The sequence below is a fragment of the Ambystoma mexicanum genome, chromosome 2p, assembly GCF_040938575.1.
Source record: "Ambystoma mexicanum isolate Mex_15411 chromosome 2p, UKY_AmexF1_1, whole genome shotgun sequence".
Lineage (NCBI taxonomy): Eukaryota > Metazoa > Chordata > Amphibia > Caudata > Ambystomatidae > Ambystoma > Ambystoma mexicanum.
Genome location: NC_090923.1, coordinates 1,331,980,613 through 1,332,002,423, shown reverse-complemented (window position 1 = coordinate 1,332,002,423; position 21,811 = coordinate 1,331,980,613).

Genomic DNA, 21,811 nt, shown 5'->3' with positions numbered 1-21,811 from the left:
TATATCTTCGTCGCCAGCATTATTATCATCAATCATCTTCATGGCAGTACGTTTTTGAACTTCCTTTATTTCGGATAAATCCTCAGCAGCACCCTTTTTAAAACTAAGTATTCTTCCCAGTGTTGGTGAAGTGGGTGTCTTTCAGCATATTTGTCACCCATGGGTGCGCTGGTGCCTGGTTCAAATGATAAGTGCGCTCCTTATTTTTCCTGCTGCTTTCTGTCGATGTGCCTGGGGTGAGGGGCAGGAGTTTGATCTTGATTTTCCCTCTTCAGTTCCCCCTCTGGTCGACTTGTCAACCACACCACCAAACAACATTCGCCTCCTTCCGGTCTGCATATCTTTGTCAATTCTCTGAAGTGTCCATAATTGTTCACGTTATTGTCGAAGAACAGCACATGTAGGAGTGTTCTCCTTCTGCGTTCCACCACAATCACTTCCCTTTGTACTTCCTCGAATCACAGGGAGTGTCCACCTTTATTACTGCTAGAACCATGTTGCACACCGCTATCTTCTCCTTTTGTCCGGCTCTTCCTTTCACCATGTCTCTTATTTGCATTCCTATTTTTTCTTCTATTGATCTCTCGCATCTTGTAATGAATCTTGATCTTGCACAATGATGCTGTGCTCGGTACTAGTTCTTCAGTTATCACCTTCAATCGACCAGCCAGTCATGATGGCATCCATTACTATGGAAACGCTAGGCAGTTCTTGTCTTTCTCTGTTCACATGTGTTTTCTGCTGAACAGTCTTTTGGGTGCTGGTACTTTATCCAATGTTGCTTCTGTCTCGCTCGAGAAGTAGTTCCCCCCTCTTTTCACTCCTCTGTCTGTTTCTCTTCTTCTGTTGTTTGGGCTTTTTGTTCTTTGTTCAGCCACCTCCTCTTCCTTCTGTTGTTTTCCATCTTGGGAATGTGTTATGCTCCATATCCTCCATGGGCATCACCAACAAGGGCATGCTGATGTGCACCAACAAACATTCTCCTCCCCAATCCGGTGGCAGTTCCTCTTGAGCTTTAGATCCATATGCTCAATAGTTGTCCATAAGCACTGATGTTCTGCTCTCATCTCCCTACTTTTTTCAACCTTCTTGCATCCAGCATTTTCGTCCACTTCTTTCCACTGTTGTGCTGGTAATATAAGGCTGGTGCCTTCACAGTATAGGTCCTTCTTCATTCTCCACCCAAGTCCCCATCTTCGCTCTCTTGTCCCACCCTGTTAGGCACTTATCATTTTTTTTTCTTCTCTTTTTTTTTTCTTTTTATTATTTTTTTTTTTGCAGCTTGCTCACTGGTGCATTTGCTAGACGTTTCTTCTCTCTCTGGCCACTTGCTACATACAGTTGTTCTTCAATGAGCTGCCAGTAGTTGTTCATCATGGGTAGTGTCTTGATGTAATCTTCTTTCATAGGGGATTGCCTCTTTTTACATCAATCTCAATGTTGCTGTCTTCCCTTGTAACCTTCTTCACGTTTGGAACACTTTGAGATACATGGGCGTCATGCTCTGCTGTAGGAATTTCTGTTGTAATCAATTCTGTCAAGGCATAGGTTATTAAAGAGCAGTCAGGACAGCTCTCACCAGTGGTGTCCCTACCAATTTTGTACCTGTGTGCATGTTGTTGGGTACTTCTGCTATATGTGATGTGTATCCTTTACTCCCTTTGTGTCTGCAGTTACACTGTGCCTACCTCTCCTTACTTTGGCAGCAGTTTTTTCCTCACCCTCTGACACCATAAGTCTTCCTGCTTGGGTTAGGGAATGTTAGTAGGGGGTACAGTGGTAATGCTGACTATTACATATAATTTTTAAATGACCACCCCCCATTATTTCGTTCATCATTAAGAGTCCCATCATGACAATAAAAAGTCCTTATTTGCTTGCCTATAACCACTTACACTGCTGGGTCCTTGCAGCTGATGAGATGATAAAGGTGCACACCTGAAAATTGCAAGAAAGGCGTTAATACGTTAGTACTTGCTAGTAACCTCAAGCTCCACGAACTAAACAATCACTAAGGGCAAAAATGAAACTTCCCCCCGGACATTTCTTGTTGAGGGGTTCTCAATCTGTGTCGGACAGTATATGCACTGTATTCAAGTTGGGGAAAAGTTTGGGCTTTGTATTCAATGGAAGGCAGGAAATATACTTCAGGGAAACGTGCTCTAAGGGATCTGAGGTTCCTGACAGAGTGGGCAATTGAGTGGGAAAGTCTTCAGAATAGTTGAATGAGTAGGCCTCAGGGTAATTAATAGGAGATAACATTAAGGAAATTTCCTACGCAATTCTAACAGAATACATACGCAACAACCTGCATGTGCGAGGAAAAGAGAAAGAACAAAAAGTGTTACAGCTGTCGGGTGCACAAAATATCATGTAAATCCTGTTTCAGCATGCTATGCACTGTGGTGTTGGTCACTATTCTAGCTGCTTGTGTGCGTTGGACCATAGAATGGACATGTTTCCCTAACTTGAGAGTGTTCGTGCTTTCTTGCAGTTCATGAAAATCTGTTGTGTTGGCCCTGTTGATCGTTGCTCCCTCGTTGCCAGGGTGGCCACCGCTTTGTAGGGCTTGACGCCTTGCACATCTAACAAAGTCTGTCAGGAGGGCACAATGTCCCGCTCTAGTCCCTAGCCATTGGAAATGTAGTTGTCCGTTGTCTTCAGGCCTGCCCTGGGTCCTTTGTATCTGGCAAGAAATGAAAAAGAAGCACTTGAGACCTGAGAATTTACATATTCTTCAATTTCTTGACCTAACCTCTCTGCACTACTCTTGCACTATTCAGTGTCCTAGTGGGAGGAACCAAGGGTACATTTATGCACCATCCTGTCACCACCTGGTGGGTGTTCAATGGCGGTCTGACCGTAAATTGTTACATAATTCGAAATTTACCTGGAAAATGGATAGACAACCACTATCCTGTAGCTGTATCCTTAACACATCTGGATCATCTGCACTTGATTTAGGTTAATATACTCATGACACACTTGGATCATATATATGCAATTTAGGTGCTAGTGTACAAATGGGCCTTTGAATCTTTATATTTACTGTGCTTTTGTTTTAAGCTATTCATAGTGCGTGCCTTTGTCCCAGGGGGTTGCGGGGGTGGGGGCATTAGGCACTGACAAGCTAAACAGGGAAACATCAGGGTGGTAAATCTGTCATATAGGGTGGCTGTGTGTCCAAATTAAGAGGATCATGTTCCTTAGTTAAGATAATCGTAGGTTTTTTAAATCTTTCTTCTATGGCTCCTCTCACAACTTCTCAAGGCCTGCCCCTCAGTGAACTGCAGGCACTTTAAGGTGGTACTAATGAAATTTGCTACCAAGTATTTGCTACACCCCCCCCCCTTTTTTTATCTCTTTTCTCTTTTTGTTTTTTTTCTCTATCAATCCTAACCATCACTATTTACTCCCATGCTCTGAATCCCACCCCATTTCCACTTGTTAAACCCTACCTACTCTCTTAATTACTCATTTAAGTCTAATATTGTATTAATCCACTACTTCCATTACTGTTAAATGTAAGCAATATATTTCTCCCCCCATTATCTACTCCCAAATTTTAATACAACCATTATTCTCCAGTTTGTGCAGCAATGACCTCATTCCCTATGTGTGTTGGCTAATGCATTTGTGCCAGTGCTGTGTTCAAAAGCGGTAGTGGCATTACTACTTGCACTGTGTTATTTTGTTGCCAAATGGTGTCTGTTGGGAACATGGATCATCCACCCCTTAACCTGAGTTCTCTCCTCCCGTGCTGAACCGTCAATGAAACGCACGCCCCCCCCCAAGTGCATTTTTCTCCACCTTGTGTGTCTCATTGAATGGCTCTGTGTTATTTGTGTATGCATGAGCCCAGTATTCTCGCTGAAAGATGTGCGCTCATAATGTAGCTGAATTTACTCTCTTTCAATGCACTATCTTTACGCACCCCTCTCTGTACCGTGCACCCCCAACATGCCTAAACAATCTTCCTTACTTTCAGCATGTGTGCGCTTGGTGTTTAACAATTTATGGCTTTGTCTGTTAATAAGGTGGTCATATCCACTCTGCTCATGATGTTACCAATGTCTCTTCCTTAATGCATAGCCTAGTCTCCCCACTGTCACCCAGAAAAGAAAAGGTTTTGTTACCTATCACCACCCCTATGCAATTGTTCTCTGCAGTATTGAGTGTTCGTGAGTGTGTGTGGCAAAGTGAGACAAATCACGTTTGTCTTGGGCTGTCCTATTAACAGTATAATGTCAATCTATTTCCTTTGAAAGGGTTGTTCCCCACCAAGATGACCCCTCCCAGTCATGTAACCTGTACTGTTGCTATCGGGTCAGTGTTCTGTATGGGTGCTGAGTGCTGTGCAGTGCCCCTGGGTTGTGATGCTTGTAAGTCCTGGGGTAGTGGTGCTGTCATTTGTTGTGTCTGTGTCTGTACATGTAGTGGTGACAGTGCTTGTGTTGGTGCTTGTGGTGTTTGTTGAAATTATCCCATCCTGCCCCATGTATCCTCCCCACATGGGCGGTGCATATTGTGGTGGTTGTTGATACTGCTATTGTGATGCTGGTGCGTGTGAGTTGGGGCTGGTTTTAACTGCCCCTTCCATTGCATACTTAAATAATTTATTTTGTACCAACTTGTCCTCATCTGCCTTTCTCTGCCTCTGCCGTTTGTTTAACCGTCTTCTCTTGCCACAATCTACAATACACACAGTCAATTTCTAGCATTCTCTACTTCCTGCTTCCCTTCCATAACACCATGCATGCTGCACCACCCCCTACTGACCCTCTATCATGTTTGGCTGTGACGTCTTATTCAGTCCTTCTCTCCCCCTCCCATCTCTTCCTCTCCCATTCCAGTGCAACCCACTCACTGACCACTTTTATGGCCCGTTCATCCTCCTGCTTTTGTACCCATTCCCTTGCCATCTATCCCTTCTCCACTCTCTTTTCCCATAAGCTCTGTCTCTTCCTTCCTCCTCCATTCCCTTCCTTCCCTTTCCAGTTCCCCCGCTCTCTTCCTCTCTCTCCTCGCACTACACTTTCATTTCCCAGTCCCTCTTCCTTCTCTCTTCTCCCTCCATTTGCTCTGCCCAGTCAAGCTTTTTGTGCTCCTTCTCTCCACTCTCTATTGCTGTGGTTACACCTCCTTGCAACTACCCCTTTATCTTCCATTTAATTTAGAAAAAATACTTGTGCTGCTATGTATTCCTCTGTACCTGTGCCTTCAAATCTGCTTTCATGCACTGCAGCCCTCCCTTGCTCGCTCCTGTGCTGCTAGTGGGTTGTTCTGCACCTTCCTGTTTGTTCTCTTTAATGTATTGTGATTGTTTGTGTGTGGTGTTTAAATGTCCTTCTGGGGTTTTCAGTTCTCTCATGCAATTCATTCCTTGCTTATCATCTGTGTGATCAAATATTACACTCCCTGAGGTGCAGAAGGGTGAGTCCCCTCTTCCCTCTGCTTGTGCTGGGTCAGCATCTGCTGACGCCTCGCCACTTTCCTTTCCTTCATGCGCCACAGTTCAACTGTAGCCAGGTGCTTTTCAGACTCTTTCCTGTGTAAGTGCTGTGTATGTGTGTCAGTAGCAATTGCTGCACGCCTCTGGAGAAGCCACCTATGGGCAACCATTGTCTTATTTATTTATTTACCTTCAGTACTTTTTAATCATTGTAAACTATCTTTTTTACCAATTTATCTTGGCATGGGGCTGTGTCCTACATAACAGTTGAAGGGGAGTCATTTCTCTATTACGTGATACCTTTTAGCTCACCTCAGGTTGATAATTTCGATCTTCCCCTGTTCAGGGAGCAAATGTTAGAAGATAATTGAACATTTTTTCAATTTCTGTGAGCCTTCTTGGCTCTGCACCTTAGCCAGTGCACTCCACATGCAGCCCATCTTCACCAAACCATTGCCTTCTCCGGCACACTCCCACAATCTTGCGCATGTGTCTTCCACACACCGCCTCTGGGTCACCTCTCCTTCCTCCCCAAAACCACACCACTAGCTCCTCACCATCAAAAATCCGTATCCTATGCATCAATCTAAAGGTGACGTCACCAAACTAAAAACACAGTACAAATGAACAGACAAATGTGCATACACAGAACAATAACCCATTGCTTCCAACCCAACAAAGATTCCAAAATAAAACCCCACAAACCCCACAGCTGTCTTCCCGCTTCAACTGGAGCAAGGTAATCCACAATAAACTCTTATAATCGACTGCGCACGCTGTATCGCCTCGCGTGAGATACGCCCCTCACCAGGGGAGCTTAACCAGCCAATTATCTTACGCACTCGGGAACAATCTAGCTACCTCCTACGGGGAAACATCATCCACTCACTGAATTACAACGCTCAATCAGCAGGGAACCACATCTACTCATTGATCTATAACGTCAATTCATAGGAAATCCACCCCCCCGTACATGTAATCGCCATCCAGATCAATCAGTGCGGAACTCCGTCCGATACGTGGGTAATCACTACCCCACTTATAATCGACTGCGCACGCTGCATCGCCTCACGTGAGATACGCCCCTCACCAGGGGAGCTTAACCAGCCAATTATCTTACGCACTCGGGAACAATCTAGCTACCTCCTACGGGGAAACATCATCCACTCACTGAATTACAACGCTCAATCAGCAGGGAACCTCATCTACTCATTGATCTATAACGTCAATTCATAGGAAATCCACACCCCCGTACATGTAATCGCCATCCAGATCAATCAGTGCGGCACTCCGTCCGATACGTGCGTAATCACTACCCCAACCAATAGTCTCATAAACACAAGAAGGGACCACTACCACCGCTCCAGTCCTAACTACAATTCACGTGCCGATCACCACTGATACGCCAAATTTTGCGACAATGTACAATCACCCACCACCCTATTTACAATACCGCCCCCCCAGTTCCTATCAAGACAATACAACTTAAAATTTCTGATCAACAGTACATCCTAATACTTAAAACATTTGCCCATTGTTACCCCACACAATCACACCCTTCCCTCAAAGCCCATGTTGCTGGTTGCTTGAACGTGTACTTACATTTCCTATGCTGCGCTGGCACTTGCTCTGCTACCGGACCCCCCATCAAGGCGCTTCACTGGACCCCTTCTCCTGCAGGGCTCTCACCTGCCCTCAAGCGGGGAATTTCCAAGTGGCCCCCGATGCCTTTAGCTGGTTACGCATTTTCGGGTGGTCTTCAGGTGCAGGCGAGGGGCCCACCGCTTCCTTGAGTCGGCGGCAGGGAGTGCAGTTCAATGCAGGGCTTGTGCAGGCAGGTGCCCATTCACCAATTTCTTAAAATGAGCAATGAGCCTCACAGAGGGCACCAACTTGTTGGGGAGAAGTTGGACCCGCACCAGGGCTTATGGGGGTCAGCTATGGGAGGCCCCAACACCTCCCATTTTGCCCAAAGAAATGCATTAGAGTCCCAAACAGGCAGCAACATGTTCCAAACTGCGTTTATTTCTGGGCAGCAAAAAAAAACACACAGAGAGCTTCGTGCACAGCGAAAATCCAGGCTCCGTGTCCCCCGGGGCTGGCTTGCAAGCCAGCTTTGTAACACACTGCAGGCTGACATCACATAGTTGGACCAGCTCCCAGAAACCTATCTCATCCTGCTATTGGCTGCTAAGTGATAGGTTACCTATGGGGCCCTTATAGGAAGCCTAATCATTGGACATTAGGACTTTTGCGTCAGTGGGCTGGTTTTAACTGCGCCACCCCCATTACCTAATTCTAAAATTGTTGCATTATGAACTTGTTCCCATCAGTTTTTGCTTGGACAGGCTTTTCGCCCCTGGGCTCTCGGCGTTCATAGGCCAGAGCTGAGCCATTCTTGTTACAATTATGTTTCAAATGATGTGTGGGTCTTTGCGAAAATGTCTTTCATTCCCAGGGAAAAAACACTGGGCCCTGAATATTCTGCTCTGACTTGTTCGTATTTGTGAGGAATTAAAAATGCTTGTCTGCCAGAGTTCAATGTCGTTCAAGGAAAGGAATCTTATCTTACTGTAAGACCTTGGCTGCTGCTGGGTTTGCGAGGAGCATTGCGGGAGTCAGCATGAATCCCCACTGCGGCTGGTGTTCAGTGAGACAAATGCGCTTGGCTGTAATTTTCCTGAAACATGGCTTTACACTGTGCCATTAGATCAGGTTAATTCATATAAGCATCTGCCAGCCTTTAAACAGGAATTCTTGTGTTTTGTAGATTCTGGTATTGCTGCATTGAGGCTAATGTAGCATGTAGGTTGCAATGTTGGTGAAGTGGGTGTCTTTCAGCATATTTGTCACCCATGGGTGCGCTGGTGTCTGGTTCAAATGATAAGTGCGCTCCTTATTTTTCCTGCTGTTCTTTCTGTCTATGTGCCTGAGGTGAGGGGCAGGAGTTTGATCTCGATTTTCCCTCTTTAAGGTGATGGATGAAAAGTGGATCCTACCACATTACAAACACCAGCCATGCACCTGACCGCCCCTAGCAGGCCTCCCCATTCATTACAGCTATCACTGCTTCAGACCTCACCTTCCCTCACAACCATATCCTACCCACCTCCAAGCCGAGAACCTCCTTCTGCAATGCTCCCCTCAGTTTCCTCCCTCTCGCTCCCATGTGGCCATCCAAGCACTCTCTCATGCTCCAGATACTCCCCTCCTGGGACCCCTGCCCCAGGCTCCCAACAACACCGAAATCACACCACTATGATCCACGTTTTGCATCTCTAAATACTTTATGTGCAATTCTTGCTGCCTCCTCTCATTCAGCTTCCCCTCCAATACTTACCCACATAGCCAAGGTTCCTCCCTAAACTCCTAAAGAACAGACAGGGGGTATTGCATGTCTCATCTATCAAACACTCCTCCCCTACCTCTCACACAGACCCAATACAACCCCCGTCACCTATTTCATCACCACCAATCCCTGCACCATCAAACCCAGTAAAATCACTCCTCAATCTGCAAAATAGTCCACCAGGCACACATGCCAGACACCACCCACCAAACACCGCCAGATGACCATCACCATAATCCCCAAGCAGCCCCTATAAAATGGTCTTCAGAGCCCCCACTCCAGGTCGGGAAAATGACTGGGAAACCTAGTCGGAGCCTCTCTAATGCTCACCAACCCCACTCACCACAGAACCCACCACCAGTATCCCAGCTCAGCCTCACACGGGGATTCCACTACAAACTACCCACACAAACCCTCATCCCTGACAATCACTACTCCCACCTCTACCCACAGGCCTCCCAGTTTCCAGCCCCTTCAAGTGAACACCTCACCTTCAAACACATCCAAGACCCGGCACCAAATTCCACCCTCCGTTTCTAACACAATACAAGAACCAGCCATCCACATGACAGCCCCTAGCAGGCCTTCCCCATTCACTACAGCTACCACTGCTTCAGTCCTCAACCTCCCTCACAACTAAATCCTACCACTCCACCCTCCACTAGCAATCTCCTCTTCCACCACCCCAGCGTCTTCTTGGAACTGACATCTCCCTGACTCAAACAAACAATCAGTGACCTAAAGGACATTCTGATCAATGCCAGATCCATTGCCAAAAATCTTCACAAAATCCTACAGCTGTATCTCTTCAGGAGACCCAAACATCCTCTTCATCATTGATACCTGGTTCTCCCAAGACTTCCGTCCTATGGCACATGAAACCTTCCCTCCAGGATACATTCTTATTGTGCATAATAGGACTAGCAGGGCAGGTGGCATCGTCATCCTCCACAAACCCTTCCTCTCCATCTCGCGCTCAGAGGAACAGGCCTGCATCTCAGACTGTGAATTGTTCCTGAAAAAATTTCAACTCACCTCCTCACACGCTTCCTGCTCTTTTATAGACCCCGATGATACAATAGATGCTTCGCAGAATCCCTTAGTGACCCATTAGCAGCCATAATGGTCTCCCGCCCCAGCCTCACAATACTAGGGGACATCAATATCTTTTTTTCGATACCCCATATAACCCAATGACACGATCCCTATTGGACAACCTGAAAATCCTACATCTAGCACAACTCAACTAGTCTAAGGCCCTAAAGACTCTGCAGATCACACCCTTGATGCAATCTTTAGCTCACCAGACCTCATCACCACACTGCCAGCCTGCCGCTGCATCTGTTCTTTCCACACAGCCATCTTCTTCAATTATTTCATGGTGCACCCTCCTTCCCTTCCGGCAGCCCCGGTCAGACTTACCCACTGTCGCCTATGGAAGAAAGTCAAAGTAACTCCTGACCTTGTAGATTCCCTATTGGCCTCCCTGACCTCCACACCCATCCATGCCAGTCTGATCTCCATCCCCCACTTCGATCTCTGGCTCACTGAAGCACTCAACCCCCTCAACCCACACAGGTCCTTCTCTGGTATACATGGCTTCTCCCCCAAATTGTTCACCTCCACCTGTAAAATTTTTATATCTTAAACCCACATCCAAGGGCGCAGATGGTGGGCAGACCTTTCACGTCAAACATATTTGCATACAGTTCCCAGTTCAAGGCTTACTGGGCAGAAATGTGTAAAACCAAAAAAACCTATTACTGGTATAGAATCCCCAATGCGCCTAACCCATCAAGGGAACTCCACAAGCTTATCTCCGAATTTTACTCACAGCCTGCCCCGCTTCCGTGCCTACCCAGAACCAAACCCTAACTTCCACAACATAGCCCTAGAAAGAAACACCATTATCTCAAAAATAGCATCACTCTCCCCACCCTCCCCCTCGACCTCAACCGGGACATCAGTACGGCCTGACACCCTCCCACTCTTCTCATCCTTCTATCCACTCTCAACCACCGGATTTCTCAAGCTATTAACAACCAGCCACGCCTCAGGATCCCCTGGAGACCCTTGCGCCCCTCGCTCTTCTAAAAGAAATCCTGACACTCACCTGCGCTGGCAATTTCATAAGATCCATAGTCGACACAGCTCTAAATTCTGCCACTTTCCTAGCAGAATTCAAATCCTGCTACATCAAACCCCTGTTCAAAAAGCCCACACTTGAACCCCTTGCACCGGCCAATTACAGACCCATCTCAAACAACCGTTTTATAGATAAACTAGCCGACCAACAGCATGCTCTGAACTATGAAAGTTTACAGAATACAAACAGGTCCTCGACCCCGCTCTATCTGGGTTCAGACCCCTATAAGCAATTGAATTGTGCCCAGCTTCTAACTGGAATGATCTCAAAAGACACTCAGACTAAGAAGGCTTCACCATCCAAATCCTACTTGATCTCTCAGAGTCTTTAACACCATTGAACAATGCACCCTCATGCAAAGATTTCACTCTCTTGACATCAGGGATACAGCCCTGAAGTAGATATCCCCCTTCCTCACCAACAGATCCCACAATGTACACTTCCCCCCTTCTCATCAACCCGCCCAAACCCCTTAGGGAGTGCCGCAAGGTGCTTCTCTCTCCCCTCTGCTCTTTAACCTCTACCTGAGACCCTTCAAGCACGCATTCAATCCCAAGGCCTAACCTGCTATAATTAGGCAGACAACACCCAAATCATTTTCAAAATCCCAAGGGACCGTTCTGCCAACTTCCTCGATCTTGCAACATGCCTCTCAGAAATCGAGCACTGGATGACTGTCAACCACCTTCTAGTCAAACCAGGTAAAACTGAGATTATACTGTGCGGGAAGACATCCATCTTTCCCCAGCCACCTCATGGCCTCTCTCTCTAGGCCCACTACTTACCTCCTCCAAAACAGTAAAAAACCTTGGATTATTATGGATGCAGACCTGACCCCATCACATCACACCAACACTGTGACAAAAAGCTACTACCTACACATTCACATCCTCTGCCACCTATTTTCCTACCTGACCTTCACTCACAGAGTCTCTGCAGTCATGGCTACCAGCCTTTCACGCCAACAGGTACAAAATACAGCTGCAAGGCTCCTCCTACCCCTAGGCCCTTTGTACTGCCTAAAAAATTCACCCATATGTAGAGGAGCAATTACATGCCTCTGCAGGAAATCCCCCCCCTCTACCTCCTGTATGTTGGAAACATGAGATTGTGCCATGCTTGACACCAGCAGTTGTGACCATACCACAGTGAATATTCAAAAGAAGATCCCTGCTGAGAAAACCCTATCAAATGTGTTCCCAAAGAGACAATAATCTGAGGAGGAACTCCCTGAAGGAAATGAAAACGAGTGGAAGAGGAGCTGGTGATGTCACAAGAGATGAGCGTGATGCCCAGAGAATACTGGATGAAGAGAATGCATGGACCTTAGAGAAATTAATGACGAAGTTAAGAATCGAGTAAACTTTCATATGCGAAAAGAAGATTGCACGTGTGTGACGCACTGCAGAAAATACAAGCCATTCAATAACTGTACAGATGCAACAACGCAAGTAGATTAAGTAATCTTAGAAGCTGGCTATATATAGTGAATAGACTGCAGGCAAAGCTGCAATTGTATAGAAGCTGGATATCAGTGCCACAAATTTTAGTAAACCTGGACCCATGGAGAGGAAAGGCCGGGAACTGTGTCGCAGTAAGAATTAGCTGAAATCGTATATGAACATGGCAAAGCTGTTTAGCCTAGTTTCAAAGTTGAAGCTGCCAAGGCCGGTTATCTATTCTCAAAGGCAGTGAACGTGAGAAGCTGAATCATCCCTTGTTAAGGTGCAAAGAAAGAACACCAGGCGTGCCAAGTTTTATTAATTTAAGACATTTAAATGCTGCAAAATGGATCAAATCATGGTCTCCTGTCACGTGAGCCAGGGACGGAAAAACAGTTGGGCATGGAGTCCTAGAACTACAATAGTGCGTGCTCTCACTCCCTTATTTTCCCAGAGAGAAGAATACTTTGCAAGGCCAAGTTCAAAGACAACCTTCATGGCAGAAGGCATGGGTGATGAGAGACGTTGGGCTAATTGGGTGGGGAGGTAAAGTCAAGTCCACCTCCTGGCACCTGGGTTTGAGCTTACGTGCTGCTAAGTGCACTGAATGTTCCAGACATGGCACGAGCGTGCCAACCAATTGTAGAGGGACATATAAGGAAGCGCCTTATAGGTTGAGAACCAATGATATAGCAATAGTGTTGAAGATGCCATGTTTTAGAGGTAGGCATAAGTTGTCCACCTGACAGTAGATATCCAATCACAATCCCACCCCTTATAGAAAGTATACTTAGATGTTCCCCTTGAGCCTATCACAACTTCTCGTAGATTTTGATTATTTCCCATGTAGTATGACATCACATCTGATGTATTTTTTATATATATGGTTGGTTTTATGTGGAATGTTTGAGAGCTCGAGCGAACGTCGGTTGATGTCCGTTGTAAACCCCCTATTTTAGATAATTGTTATTAAGACAGCAACCTTTGCCATCTTCCTGATTTAGTTTGATTATTTGGTGTCAGAGTTATTCTGCATCCCCGTCCATTACTTGCATACTATCCAGAGGGCCATATGCTCACATGCATTTTAGAACTCCTTTCTTCACCTCTTACATCTCTGACTATAGTCTTCCGAAGGACGTTCAACCCCACAGCACTTCGAGTTCGAGACATTGTCAATGGCATTATACACTATACAAGTGCCATATAACATAACATATAAACATAGATATATGAAACCCCAACTTATGGTAGACAAATAGGCCAGGTGTTCACAGACATCCATCATCATGTGGGGTCGGACCTTTGACATAAAAACGACATATAAATCCACGTCGCTGTTGCTTCTTCCAAAGTAGTACATAGTCCTGTCCTATGGAAACAATAACAGCGGTAAACTGCAGAACTTGGTGAGGGGTGGCAGAAACCCCCACAATGCAAGTTCTAACTGCCCAACAAAAATTGGGCAGTGGTTCCACTACCTACAAACAATTCAGTTTTAATGAGCGTGGGTTCCCCCACAACAAATGTACCATTCTTCAATGTTAAAGATGGATATGTACACAACTTTTTGGAAAGTACCTTGGCCCTGTAACATTGGACCATATCTCATATATTTTAGAACCTCCGCAATGTGTGAGTGCGTGGCGGCTTGGCAGTTTTCCTCTTACTGAATGTTTCGATAAATGTGCCCAGAATGAAAAATGAAAAAAGGATTTGGGGGCTATAAAACTACAAAAAACGGATATGATTTTGTTAAAAGAAATTCTTCATATGTGGGTAGGGGAGTTGTTTTCTCCACAGACATTTAAAGCAAAAGGGTATATTATTGTGCATATTAATGTGCTATGACATTGATCAAAAAGGGAAAAGAATAAAAAATGCACTAGATGTATTATTAGGCATGCTTCAAAACAGCCACAATGAAACAAATGTGTTTTACATTATCCTAAGCACACAAACATTAGCATTTTACAATTTCACGGTGACAGGGATTGCCAGTTTCATACATTAATTAGTAGACATTAACGGTTTCCACATTGAAAATATTCAAATAATGGCAATTACCATATGCTTCTCTGTGACATGTATTCCCATACCTACCATACCCAGGAACAGGTGGCATCATACCCAGTCATTTAAATAGCCATTTCCTGCATGCAAAATTAATATTCTAATTATATATATATATATATTTTAATGCCATAACAGCGCGGGTTCGGATTCGAACCTGTGCTGTGCTGCGTTGTTTTCCTTCCAAGACAAACCCTGCGCTATCCTTCCTCCTCAGGATTAAAGGATTAAAGGACATGACTAGTTTCTGCATAGAAAGTCATATTTGTGCTGCAATAGATATAGCCATGTCTACATGCATTCTCATTAAGAGGTCATTAAATGACAGCTGAGGGGTATGACAAATACTAACATGCCAAATATCTGGTGTGTCCAGTTATCATCTGCCCCATAGTAGATTTGGATAGACCCCATAAACGCAGCAAAAATGCCAGGCAGGTAACCATCATGAGCATGACCAAATATGGCCAGGTCAGATCTTGGCAAGTGCGGATACGACAGCTCCCATCATGCTCAATGCTTGATATAGTACATTCCCACATGCCGCGTGGCAGATACAGCCAGTCTCATGTATTCTCCACAGAACAGGGTGTGCTTCCCGTGAAATAAGCATTGAACAACGAGGCGTTTGCCATTCAATCGCAAGATGACAGTGGGGTGTGGTGTGGGCAGCCGATAGCCCCGGCTGCACTGGCACAGCTATGAACAGAGCTTCCCAAGGGTGTGAGTGGGGTGCTGTTGCAGCGGTGCAGGAAGCAGTGCTCTTGGAAGCGGAGGCCATGAGCCGTGGGCGCATCCTGCACACTGTGGGTTTTGCAATGATTTCATTTAAGCCCCAGAATGCATGCCTTTATTTCATCCACAATGGCCTCGCTGAGTCTACATTCTGGGCATAAATCTCTGCGCTGTGCTGTAACAATCTTACTACTTTATCTCTAGCATATGATTAGCATATAGGTACTGAGGTTTTTTTTTTATTTTGTTATTTTTTTACATATAGCAGGTGCCTTGCTGCGTAAAGGAGGTTCACCACATGTTGTTTTTAAGTTATTATGGTTTATTACAAACCTTATACATTCACATATACAGATGTATTTAATGATCATGACTATCTAAACTGATCCAATAGCATTCAAGCTAAACAATAAATAAATAACAGAGAGAGGAAAGAGGAAACAACATAAAATCCACTTTGACTTTGGTTCAGTACACGTACTGTGGCTTCAAATTGCAATTAGTCCCTTGAAGCACAAACAGGTGCGCTGTGCATGAGGGAGACTTTTGCATATAGTGCTCTTTTTTTATCAGCCCAATTGCCATCTTACAAACACATTGTTGCTCTCTTTTAGCCTCAGTGTGTCTCTGATACATGCCGGGCCTAGCCTTCCAAGATGATATTAAAGGAATAGTGCGCTCAGAAATATTATTGTCCCGAGGGTTCAGGCATGTGTTTTTAAGCATACGTTGATCGATCGTACCTACAGTTCCTATGCACCTTACCGTAGTTTTTCCCTTTTGTACACATGCAAAATCAGGCAACAGGGCGCGGCCATTTTGTGATAATCTTAACCGTTGCTGCATCGCCCAAGCAGGACTGCTCTTGCGGCACCAAATCATATCCCCGGCCCCTGAGCCTGACATCACCAAACCTAGTGATATTCTTCGCCTTTCTCCGTGAAGTTACTGGGCAGCGTAGCCAAACGCGCCAAGTCATCACCTACATCACGTGACGCAGAACCCAGAAAATCAACACATATCTTTTCACAACACAGCGCATCACAATTCGGAATATAAAACTGTACTTTAAAAGGAAACAGCAAGACTGTACAATTTGTAAAGTACTTTTATTTCAAAATAAACACTCTGAGAACATCCGGCGATTGCGATGTACAATCAAATTGTAATTTTTTTTCTTTGCTCTCGATCCGCAAAGGTTTATCGTGCATCATGCAGTGTTCCGTTTGGGTACAGAAGGTGTTGGTTTTGGGTAAAAGAAGCACTTTGGTCGCACGGTGAATTGCAAGGTGTGTTCGTCAACTTGGCGCTAGACAACCGTAAAGAATGTCATGTTCTCTTAATTGCTGCTACCGCGCAAGGGCATATCGGCCCTTGGCAAACATCCCAAAAGAGAGTCAAATATATCCAGTTATTGACATGTATCTGCAGCTGCCGGTTGAAAAAGCCATCAGTTGGTATCTGGAATAGATGACAATCGCCGAATGGCAGAATGTACCTGTTTGGAAAACATAATAGAAATGTGTCTCAGTAGCCGATCTTTATTACAATTTATAATTTTACTTATTAATTCGGCATCGAGTTAAAAATAACGATTAGCACAGACTTGAAAAAATGTGAACAGAGATAAAACAAGGTGGAAAGTACTCCACAATTTGCTTCTGAGGGCAGTGTTATGGAGTATGTTCAGCTCTAAACGGGATGCAGATGCTGATGCTACAATTCGAGGTGCACATAGATGGCATTTTAATGAAATATTAGCATTGAACCTGGGGGAATCGAATGGTGGTCTATATGCAGCTCAATGCTGGACTGCCCATGTGCCTGGTAGAAAGACCAGTACACACAAAGGTTGTACTTGTGTTTCATTGCAATATGCCAACCAGAACAAACAAGTACAATGTAACCCCGCAATAACGGTCAGCTAATGATAAATTGACTCGTTCGGGTATAAAATCGTCGAAAGTCAGAATTACATTATATTCAGCATTTCCATTCTCTTGGCGTAACGCAGAACGTAACGCAGACTCTGTTTGGCTCAATGATTTTTCATAAACTGAACTTTCATGTTCCTTAGTACAGTTTTGGAATGGAGAACAATATCATATCTTACATTATTACACCCCTCCTTTAATTCAATTCCTTTCGGAATGGTCCCTTTCTCTCAAGGTCAAAAAACAATTAAACCTTATACTCTGTGTGCGATGAGTGGGCTTTCTCAGCTCGCAAGCAAAAATGCAAAGCTGGTGACCTTCACTCAGAATGAAGATACATTCTTAGTTTGCAACATCTTGTCTCACCGCATGCATGAGCACTGGAGTTGTGAAGCATGGGCACAGGAGGAAAAATGCAGGGGCTGTCATTACTCTCTGTTTGTGGTGCTGGTGAGGGGTAGAAGAAACTTCCCAATGACAGAATGCGCCCTACTCCAAAATTGGAGTCAAGGGAACACAAAATGGAGTCAAAGTGTGTCTAGCAATAGCCCCACCTCTCCTTATGTTACGGCCTCCTTCCCCATGGCAGTAGATTGGCAAAGGAGGTGCCCACCACAAGTGCAAGATCAAAATGTCACTTTCACGTATAATGTATGTTGGCTGGGGGCTCAACCTAACCACCCCTTCCTTACATTAGAAACAACCCCCAACACATGCCCCCATGAATATATTGGTCAGAGTGCTTCTTTTTCTCAACAACAACGCACTTTGATGCGCTGTTTTGTTCAAAGTAAGTACTTCTTGCATGCCGAGTATCTTATGTAGCCTAGATCTCAACCCTTTTGTGGGACGAGCAGTAATTCAGCTATTTGGGCAACTGTATGGTAAGGCAACTGCCGAACCACAAAGTTTCTTTCACACTGTTATCCATCTGGCCCTCCCACGATCAGTGAAGGTCCCACAGTAGCTCGACGAAACTGTGAACTGTGAAAGCACAGTGTTACATTGTATGGCAATCATAAAAATTATACTAGTTGAAAAAAAATTGACAAAGAGGATACATTTTAAAAGAAAAATTGGATGCTTTATTTTGATACTTCATCAAAATATTATTGATCAAAAAACAAATGGTAATCATTTGTACCTGGATTTGAACTGTTCCACGAGCTCTGCTTTAGGTGGACAGGGCACGTTGGTAATGTTTTGTGGCAATGTATGTGTACTTGGAACAAAATCGCGTGCAATTCCGTGATTATGCATCTCCAAAACCTTAACAATAACATCTTTCACAAAATCGAATTCCATTTCCTCATATACTGGCTTGACCATCGATTTTTTGCCTCCTTTCGTAAAGGCCATAGTATAGTGAAACATCCCAAGGTTTCCCGCAGTCCTCGATTGTTCACGGCCTACATTCTCGTTATGCACCAATACCATTAGTAATGTCCTATATTTCATCCCTTCAATCCCAAAAAGCAATCTCTTTGGCCTGTACTTTAGGCACATATTGTGGAACACCTCCAAATCTCCCGTGTGACAGAATTCTGTGAGTCCCTTCAGATCTCTTGGTAGAGTTTTATCAAACACAATCTTCTCAAGGGGTTTGTGTGGAGGTGAAGATGGAATCAAACACTTCTTCTTCCGTTCCTGCTCTGGCGACCAATGGCCATGTTCACATTGGTGGAAATGTTGGTTTTCTGTCCAAGAGTGAACGTTTGAACAGTGATGCATTAGTGACCGCCATTTTTCTAGAATAATTTCAACAGACCCATCACAAGTTTTGGAACTCCATCAAAGATGGTTGCTGAAAGACTGGGACCACTGTGAAATACTTTCAGAACCTTTTTTTTTCCCTGCAGCCGAGATTTTTTTATTGATGGATTTGGCTATGTGCCATACATCAAATTGATGGTGAATATATAGAAACTGCTCTCTCATTGTCTTGGCTATTGAAACGTGTCTGTCTGTGGCTATGAGGTCGATTTGCATTCCCCTCGATTGTAGATCTTCCAGTGATTTTATAAAACCAAGTTTCTCCATGGCCACTGAGGATTTACATTCGGTCACCTGCACGACCACCAAACTCACAATCTTTATCTTTCCATGTCCTGAAAGTGGTATGTGCAGTACTTTGCTGAAAATCTGGGGCTGTCACACTGTCCATCGTCAGCTAGCCTGAACAGTTTTTCAGAGAATGTACTTTGAATAGACAAATGTTCAATTTTCCAAGCTTCACTAATGGCAGGGAATAGATATTGACGTTGATATTTGTAGTACTGTGTTTTAAAAATGAAATGGAGTCCCACAAATTGACAGAAATTGGACAACTTAATGAAACTAGAGCTACTGAAAAGTAAAGCTATTGCACACAGTAGATTGCCAGCTGGCAGTTTCCCCAGCATCGGTTGAGCAGACCATGAACATTTTTCATGGAACATTTCACAGTTGGCATGTACTTTAAGGTTACTGCCTTGTGATACACGAGTCACATTCACCAATGGCTTCCCACACATTTCCCCTCTCACTTAATGCACACATTTCAGCATCCTTATAATCTCCATCAAGCTGCTGTCGAATACTATGTATTTGGCCTCCTTTGTTAGACTGTCATCCTGCATTAATGTTGTTTCTGACTGAACTGTGGTTGACATATCAGCCAACCTGGACATACCGTAGTCGAGATCTTTGTCTATTCCTCAGTCAATTGTATTGATGCTTCAGTCTCTGTCATTTCAGCCTCTGTTACTTAAACATGAATCAGAGAAAACATCAATGTCGATTGATTTTTGGGTGGCCCTTTTTTGGCGGGTGTCAATTGTGTCAAGTGGTCTGCGACTAATTCAAAAGCATCTTCAATACATTCAGTTTCATCTTCATCTGGTGGAGCAGTCACATTGTAGCAATGGTCCAAAAACACTTTGGTGGCTTCGCCAGTCACATTAAATTCATTTTCTGGCCATTGGGCAAATGCATCTCGAGTCTGAACACGCTGCGCCTCAATTAATATTTGCTCCATGGTGAAAACAGTTTGGCATGCAGCATCTCTCATTTGTGTAGCTGTCTGTGTCTGCATGGTTTGTACACCATCGGGCAACTAGAAGACAGGTTGGAAAAAGATGTTCAATGGAAATCCAACATACAGTATTGGACAATTTACATTAAAAAAAGCATATTATGAAGCCCCCAGCACAAAACACTGGTTAAAATTTTTTATAAATTACCTTATCTTTCTTGCTTTTCGTTGAAACCTTCTTTACGGTAACGTCAGCAACAGCAAGCTGGTCCACCACCTCGGATCCAGGTATCTCCTGTTCTATATCTGGATCTTGTATACATCCCTAGAAAAGAGTATCCATTTAAAATAAGTCATATGTATTAGAAATCAAATTATTCCTTCACACACATGGCTTACACAGATAAACTCGTACATCGTGTACGTCATTTAGTCTAAATATACATTTGGGATTTCACCTAATTGATGGCTAGTTTACTAGATCAAAGTTGACTGTGCGAAGCACACTCTTCGAAATGTTGCACTGAAGCAATTTGAAAAAACTGCTTGTTTCTAATATTGTCATCGTCTAATAGTATCAGATCTAGGACTGACTTTATTTCATTCGAGGGAACTGTCAGTACGCATACCTCTGGCTCTGGATCAACAATGAGGGATGATGTAATAGTAGTTGAAGCTTCAGCATCTCCCTGAAACACAGTACTTGTATTAGTATGTATGAAAAAATTTAAATTGAACACACATATTGTGACGCACACATTGATACATATCAATAGCAAACCATGAATGAAACATTGTGTAAACGAACAACACGATACGTAAATATGATCAGATTATCTCAAGTTCCGTGCATAAAACAATTCTGGAACAGAATAGCAAAGTATGACTACCTAATACGCGCTCAAAGTGGTTGTTGACTCCAGGCAAGACATGGATGAGGAATATTGCTCCTTCATATTCAGTGCATAGTCATGGAGTTGTAAATTGAAAACAATAATTTATTTAGAAATGCTAATCATAAACATTGGCATGTAAGGAGACAGATTCCAAAAATATTATGCTTATTTCAAAGGACATTATAGCATAGTTATCTGTACCCATAAATCAATTTTCTATGAGGCTTCTAAAACCAAGGACAGGTGTTTAGCAAAATGGACTTTATTTAAAAAGCAATACAATCTTATAAATATGAAAGGTATTATAAATGACATTCACACATAAAACATCTAACCATCCATTTAGTTACCTGTTCACTACCCCAAGGGCTACAGCTAAATCCGGAACCGTGACTCACCTGAGGCAGCATGTGAACGAATAGAGTCGGAATTGCATTTGGTTGCAATTTTCAAGTCGTTCTGAGTTGATTCTTCTTTGTGTACATGGATGGGTCATACATATTCCTGGTAAAGTGCAGGCAGAAGATGCGAAATCAATCACCCCTCTTGTCCTCCAAGACTTATTTGACTCTACTTTCAAGCTCTGCCGGCTCATATCTGCAATATCTCACCCATTCTCTTATTCGATCTACAGTCTTTGGGAAAACATGCATTGTAGTTCCTTCTGATTTCTCATGGGTCTTAGAAGGGCAATCGAAAATCGCACATGCAGGCATTGTTGGAAATTCTGCAAAAAAAAAGGTCAACATTGTTCGAAAATTACTTTGCATA